Source organism: Eleutherodactylus coqui, chromosome 4 (assembly GCF_035609145.1).
Source record: "Eleutherodactylus coqui strain aEleCoq1 chromosome 4, aEleCoq1.hap1, whole genome shotgun sequence".
NCBI lineage: Eukaryota > Metazoa > Chordata > Amphibia > Anura > Eleutherodactylidae > Eleutherodactylus > Eleutherodactylus coqui.
Window position 1 is genome coordinate 216,770,424 of NC_089840.1, and position 6,698 is coordinate 216,777,121.

The 6,698-nt window shown below is 47.3% G+C and overlaps 1 pseudogene; it reads left to right on the forward strand.

Annotated features, from left to right (window-relative positions):
- Positions 1–604: 604 nt before the first annotated feature.
- On the forward strand, positions 605–4,969 carry LOC136626610 (nuclear pore complex protein Nup155 pseudogene; annotated as a pseudogene).
- Positions 4,970–6,698: the final 1,729 nt, after the last annotated feature.

A 6,698-nucleotide genomic window follows, 5' to 3' on the forward strand; every position in this document is an offset into this window, starting at 1 on the left:
CCATATATACACACTATACATACCGGTAGTATATAGCCATATACACACACACATACATAGTATACAGCCATATACACACATACAGACTATACAGCCATATATACACACTATACATACCAGTAGTATACAGCCATATACACACACACATACATAGTATACAGCATATATACACACTATACATACCAGTAGTATACAGCCATATACACACACATACATAGTATACAGCATATATACACACACACTATACATACTATACATAGTATACAGCATATTAACACATACATAGTATACAGCAAATATACACACATATGAGCAGACTACATACACCAGACGTGCAGCAGAGTGAAGCTTCTCTCCTTCGGCAGTAGGAGCTCCGAGGCTCCGCAGAGCCGCTCACCATGATGTAATCCTGCGGAGGGCATAATAACTTTTTCTTCCCCAGTTCTGCCTAAACTCAGCAATTCAAGCAACCTTAGGGTTAGGGTTTAGGCTTGGGCTTAGTTGCCGACCCTCCTACGGCCGTGCTGCTGCTTGTTTAACTACCCGGCCACACGTGCACATCTCCAAAGGGGGTGTGTCTCCAACAACCAATCAGGTCGCTGGAATCGCTCACTGCTACTGAACTGCGGCTGAAATCCCAAATATGCCTCCCGGCTACTCTGTGTTGCAGTTCTGCAGGAAGAAGAGACAGGAGTCACGTGAGCTGTCAAACCCCGCTCGAGCTCCGCGGGTCACGTGTCCTCCCGCGCGCACCTGATGTCACAACAGACTGCACACGGCTCAACTGACAGTTGAGAGTCGCGCTCAACCCGTATGGACGACGCGATGGACGCAGCCAAGAAGAGGATCCAGCGCCTGCTGCACGAGGCCTCAGCCTACAGGGACTTGTCATCCGCCCTGGACCTTCGGGACAGCCCTGCTCTGTCAGGTAACTCCCCTGCTGATTACCCTCTGCAGGCCCCTCATCTGCTCGGTGTCGCCCCCACACTCCCGGTGGTCAGCGCTGTGCACACAGTGCCGCTTCCCCCGGAGATGTTAGATTATTTTAACCCTATGAAGAACACTCATTGCATGATGGGAGTGTTCCCTGAGATCAGCCAGGCTTGGCTGGCCATTAGCAGTGACCTCTTCCTGTGGGACTTCCGCACCGGCCGGAATGTCACTCGCTTTGGTGGCCTCAGGGACACAATAGTGTGTGCTGGACTGGTCAGACCTCAAGAAGGTGTCGTCCAGCCACAGACATCCCATCTGCTGATCATTGCCACTCCGGTCACACTTGTTGTATTAGGAGTGAGCTGTCTGCAGCCTGAAGATCCCCATGACAAACCTTCTGGGCAGATCCAGCTGCTAGAAGAGCCCTTGTATTCAGCCGCTGCAGAAGATACCTACGTATCTGTCGCCGGCACACACAATGGGCGCATCTTTCTGTCTGGTACATCCGGCTGCTTGTATGAAGTGGTCTACCGGGCTGAAGCCGGCTGGCTTAGCCCCAAGTGGCAGATTATTAACTGTACGCGGAGCGCGGCCGGCGTGCTGCTCGCCTCCTGGCTTCTAAGCAGCCATGACCCCGTCGTTCAGATCGCTGTGGATGACAGCCGAAACATCTTGTATACCCGCTCTGAGAGCGGCGTACTACAGGTCTATGACTTGGGTCCAGATGGCAGCGGAATAACCAAAAAGGCGTCAGTATTCCAGGACGCCATCGTATCCGCTGCTGTAGGGATCGCCAAGACAGCCGACCCGTCACTCTTCAGGCCCATCATTCAGATTGCTGTCATTGAAGATTCAGAATCTGTGAATTGTGACTTGGTGGCTATTACTGGCGCCGGCGTCCGCCTTTACTTTACATCCGCCCCGTCAAAGCGGCCCGCAGCTCAGCCCTGGCGATTGGATTTAGTCCATATTCGCCTACCGCCCGGATTTATAGACTCTGCCACCGTGGACAAGCCATCAAACGTCCATCAAGTGCTTTATAGCGATGGCGTTTTCCTTATGGCAGCTGCTGAAAACGCCGTCTATGACCAACTATGGTGCATCAACCATAACTGCGTCCCATTTCAGAACCAATTAATGGAAACACATGCCGTAAAACATCTGCGGGGTCATTCCTGTGTAATTGCGTCTGTCAAGGACTCTTCCATCCAACAACATATGGTTCCAGCCAAGACGTTTGTTGTGCTCTCCGCACATGGAAGCCATATCTTCTCTCTGGTCAGACCGGTGGAGCAGCTTCAGGATCCTCTCATCGACGCTTATGAAGATGAAGATGAGCAGAAGACTGAACAACTTTTTAAGGTGTATCACCCGGACCAGGCCTGTGCAGCTAGTTTACACCTTGCGTGTTCTACTGCTGCCTCCGATCAGAAGCTGTCTACCTGGGCTACTGAGGTATTTTTCAGATATGGAGGAATAGCGCAGGTGAAGAATAACTCTTCACTTCCCGCACCCAATAACACCAGGGCAAATAACACCATATCTGTTGGGTCACCCTTACCCACATGTAGCCAGATACCAAATAAACGCTTCCAGGGTTCAACTCAACAACATTTTTCTGGAGGACACAATGGGATTTACATCTATTTTACCAGCATTATTCACCTCATCTGGGATAAAGACCTCATAGTCGAAAGAACATGCAAGAATGACAACGGTGACTTCATAAAAATGGATAGTGGCATCTCCGGAGAACTTCTGCAATCAGCTCTACGAGACCTCAGAGACTTACAAGGATTTCTGGAGAGAAATTTTAATTTTGGAACGGGCACCCTCAGAGATCTAAAGTCTAAATATGAGAGCACGATCCCTCGTGGCAACAGAGCGACCACCGGCACAAGGCAGAAGCTGAAGAACAGTTCTGGAAAAGCCTTCAGTTTCCTAAAGCGTGATACCAACACCTGCCATCACCAAGAGGTACATGACGAGTGTCACACTGAGGCCCCGCTAACGGAGAAGACCTCCCTTCAAGGAATTCACCAGTTGGTGAAGAAGACCTGCCAAACCTTAGCGGTGTGGAACCAGTTCTGTGAGCCCCACTTTCACCAGGTAGTGTCTGGGCTTCGCAAGGAGTTGCAGAAGCAGCTGAAAAACATGACCTTTAAAGATCTAGTCATCCGGGGGAAGAAGCTGACCAAGACTCTCATCGCATCATTGATCGACTGCCATATCCGTCACAATGTAAATACGGATGAGGTGATCTCTTACCTGCAGCACATGTGCCCGATATTTTACAGCAGTGAAGATGCCATATTGTCCAAGGCTTATGTACTTATACAACGATCCCTTCAAGTCAACAACAAGTATGATAAAGAACAATTGCTGCGCGCGTCACTGCAGGAGTACCAGAAAGTATGTCACCTTCTTGACTTGGCTAGTGTTTGTGGCAAGTACAGACAGCAGTGTTTTTATGAGGGTGTAGTACAGCTGTGCCTTACATATGCTGGAAACAAGGATCCGCAAGGCCTTGGTTTGCGCTATCTGAAGAACGGTGAGCCCGAAGGCGATGAGTTGGGCTTACAAGCATTTGAAACCAAGATGCACAGCTACAAAATCATCATTGATTTACTGCAAGAGCTGGTCAACCAAAGGAAATCTGCTCCCCGAAGAGTAACCACAAAGCACGACCCCTCTGGACTTCTTTTTCACCAGATACTGGAATTGCTTCCGCGCTCTGCAGATGAATTCTTCCATATTGTGTTATTCAACTGGCTCATCAAGGTTGATCTCACAGACGTCCTGCTGGAGCTGAAGTCACCTTTTCTGGAGTCTCATTTGGTGCGCATGTCCAACCATGAGGACAACGAAGTGCGCTACATGAATTTATTGTTCTGTTACTACCAGAAGAAGGGAAGTCCCATCAAAGCTGCCAGGGTGATGGCCAAACTAGCGGACTACGAGAGCCCCAACATCTCTCTGAAAGGAAGGATTGAATACTTATCTAGAGCCATCTTGTGTGCCAGAACCACCAATGGCCAGTATGGACGTGCTGAAGATTCAGAACTCATACATGAGCTGGAAGACTTAATGGATGTCGCTAAAGTACAGCTTGAAATCCAGAAAGTGCTACTCAGGAAATACTCCCAACATCCTCCAGCACAGACTTCTGCGGCGCAGCTTGATTCACAGGTAATGGACCTTACAGTTCTGTATGAGAAATTTGCAGACCCATTCCAGCTTTCAGAGTGCAAGCTTGCAATCCTTAGATGTGCTTCTTTTTCTAATGCTTTCTTGGTGCAGCAGATATGGAAGGAAATCATACAAACAGAGTTGAAGGACAGCGTAGAGATGGATGCTGCCGACAGGATGCAACTGCTGAACCTGAAGTTGGTCTCACTGGGCAAGATCTATGCCAGCACTCCCATGTATCTTCCTCTTCAGTTTTTGGCTCAGTACCTGGAACAACAAGTCTGCTCCTTGGATTGGCCGGCAGACTTTGGGTTAAAGACAATATTGGAGATGAATGTGCCGTTTCCCACGTGATTTCAGAATTGGAAATCCCTTCTGGACGGAGGTGAAGAAGCCTTTCCTTCTGCCGCAATGTATTCATGGGCTGCTCCCCGCATATGGAAATGACCATAATATCGTCCAGAGCCTTGACAGACAGCAATTTAACACAACCTGTGTTCCAATGCATCAGATCACACGGGCGTATTTCCAAGCCAATATAGCTCCGGGCGTTTTTACATTGGGCCCAAAAGATAGTCCAAGAACATCGGCCGCTGCATGGGCTCCTATGCTTAGCTCCGCCCCTTCCATTGCACAGTATCAGCGGGGAGGAACAAGAAGTAAGCCTGCGATTGGAAGGGAGGGGAATGGAGAAGTTGAGAAAACATCAATCTATTTTACCACCTTTTCTCAACAACCACTCATTCCACATTCCCCATTGGCTTATCAGTTCCGCCGACATTCTCCATGCTCCACATCTTACTCTACTGCTAGAAATATTGGGCATCTTGTCTTGCTGCATAGATAACATCGATCTGCCGTACCAACTTTCAAAATGTTGATCCAGGGATTATTCTGACTGCCATTATGGAGTCAGGAAGGAATTTTTTCCCCCAATGGGCTAAATTGGCTTCTGCCTCATTGGGGGTTTTTTGCCTTCCTCTGGATTAACAAGATAAGGTGGTACAGCAGAATGATGGTATTTATGCATCAGGACAACATGTGCCACATTTAGAGCAGTAGAGAAAGATTTTAATCATGGGGACTGTGGACTTAAACGACAAGCCGAGGGAAATTGTGTAGAAGTGGAAAAAACATCAATCTATTTTACCACCTTTTGTCCACTTCCACTAATTCCACATTCCCCATTGGCTTATCAGTTCAGCCGCCATGATCCATGCTCCACATCTTACTCTACTGCTTGAAATATTGGGCATCTTGTCCTCCTGCATAGATAACATCAATCTGCTATACCAGCTTTCAAAATGTTGATCCAGGGATTATTCTGACTGCCATTATGGAGTCGGGAAGGAATTTTTCCCCCCAATGGGCTAAATTGGCTTCTGCCTCATTGGGGGTTTTTTGCCTTCCTCTGGATTAACAAGATACGGTGGTACAGCAGAATGATGGTATTCATGCATCAGGACATGTGCCTCATTTAGAGCAGTAGAGAAAGATTTTAATCATGGGGACTGTGGACTTAAATGATAAGCGAAGGGAGAATGTGTAGAAGTTGGGAAAACATCAATCTATTTTACCACCTTTTCTCCACTTCCACTAATTCCACATTCTACATCGGCTTATCAGTTCAGCTGACATTCTCCATGCTCCACATCTTACTCTACTGCTAGAAATATTGGGCATCTTGTCCTCCTGCATAGATAACATCGATCTGCTATACCAACTTTCAAAATGTTGATCCAGGGATTATTCTGACTGCCATTATGGAGTCAGGAAGGAATTTTTCCCCCCAATGGGTTAAATTGGCTTCTGCCTCATTGGGGTTTTTTTGCCTTCCTCTGGATTAACAAGATAAGGTGGTACAGCAGAATGATGGTATTCATGCATCAGGACAACATGTGCCACATTTAGAGCAGTAGAGAATGATTTTGAGCATATAGAACATGGACTTAAATGACAAGCCGAGGGAGAATGTAGAATGTGTGGAAAGTGACAAAAGGTGGTTCAGCACATTGATGTTTTCTATACAGCAGGAGAAGATGCCCCATGTTGGGAGCAGAAGGGAAAGATATTGACCGTGGAGAATGTGGGCCTAATTGATAAGTCGATGGAGAATGTGTAGAAGTTGAGAAAACATCAATCTAATTTACTACCTTTTCTCAACAACCACTCATTCCACATTCCCCATTGGCTTATCAGTTCAGCTGACATTCTCCATGCTTCAACTCTTACTCTACTGCTAGAAATATTGGGCATCTTGTCTTGCTGCATACATAACATCGATCTGCTGTACCAACTTTCAAACTGTTGATCCAGGGATTATTCTGACTGTCATTATGGAGTCGGGAAGGAATTTTTTCCTCCAATGGGCTAAATTGGCTTCTGCTTCATTGGGGGTTTTTTGCCTTCCTCTGGATCAACAGGGGGGGGGGGGGGGGGGGGACAGGCTGAACTAGATGGACATTGTCTCTCTTCAGCCTGTGTTATTATGTATTTGTGGGCAGCATGGTGTCTTAGAGATTATCACTGCTGCCTTGTAGGGCCATAATTAAAAGGGGTTGTCCATTTGCAAATGA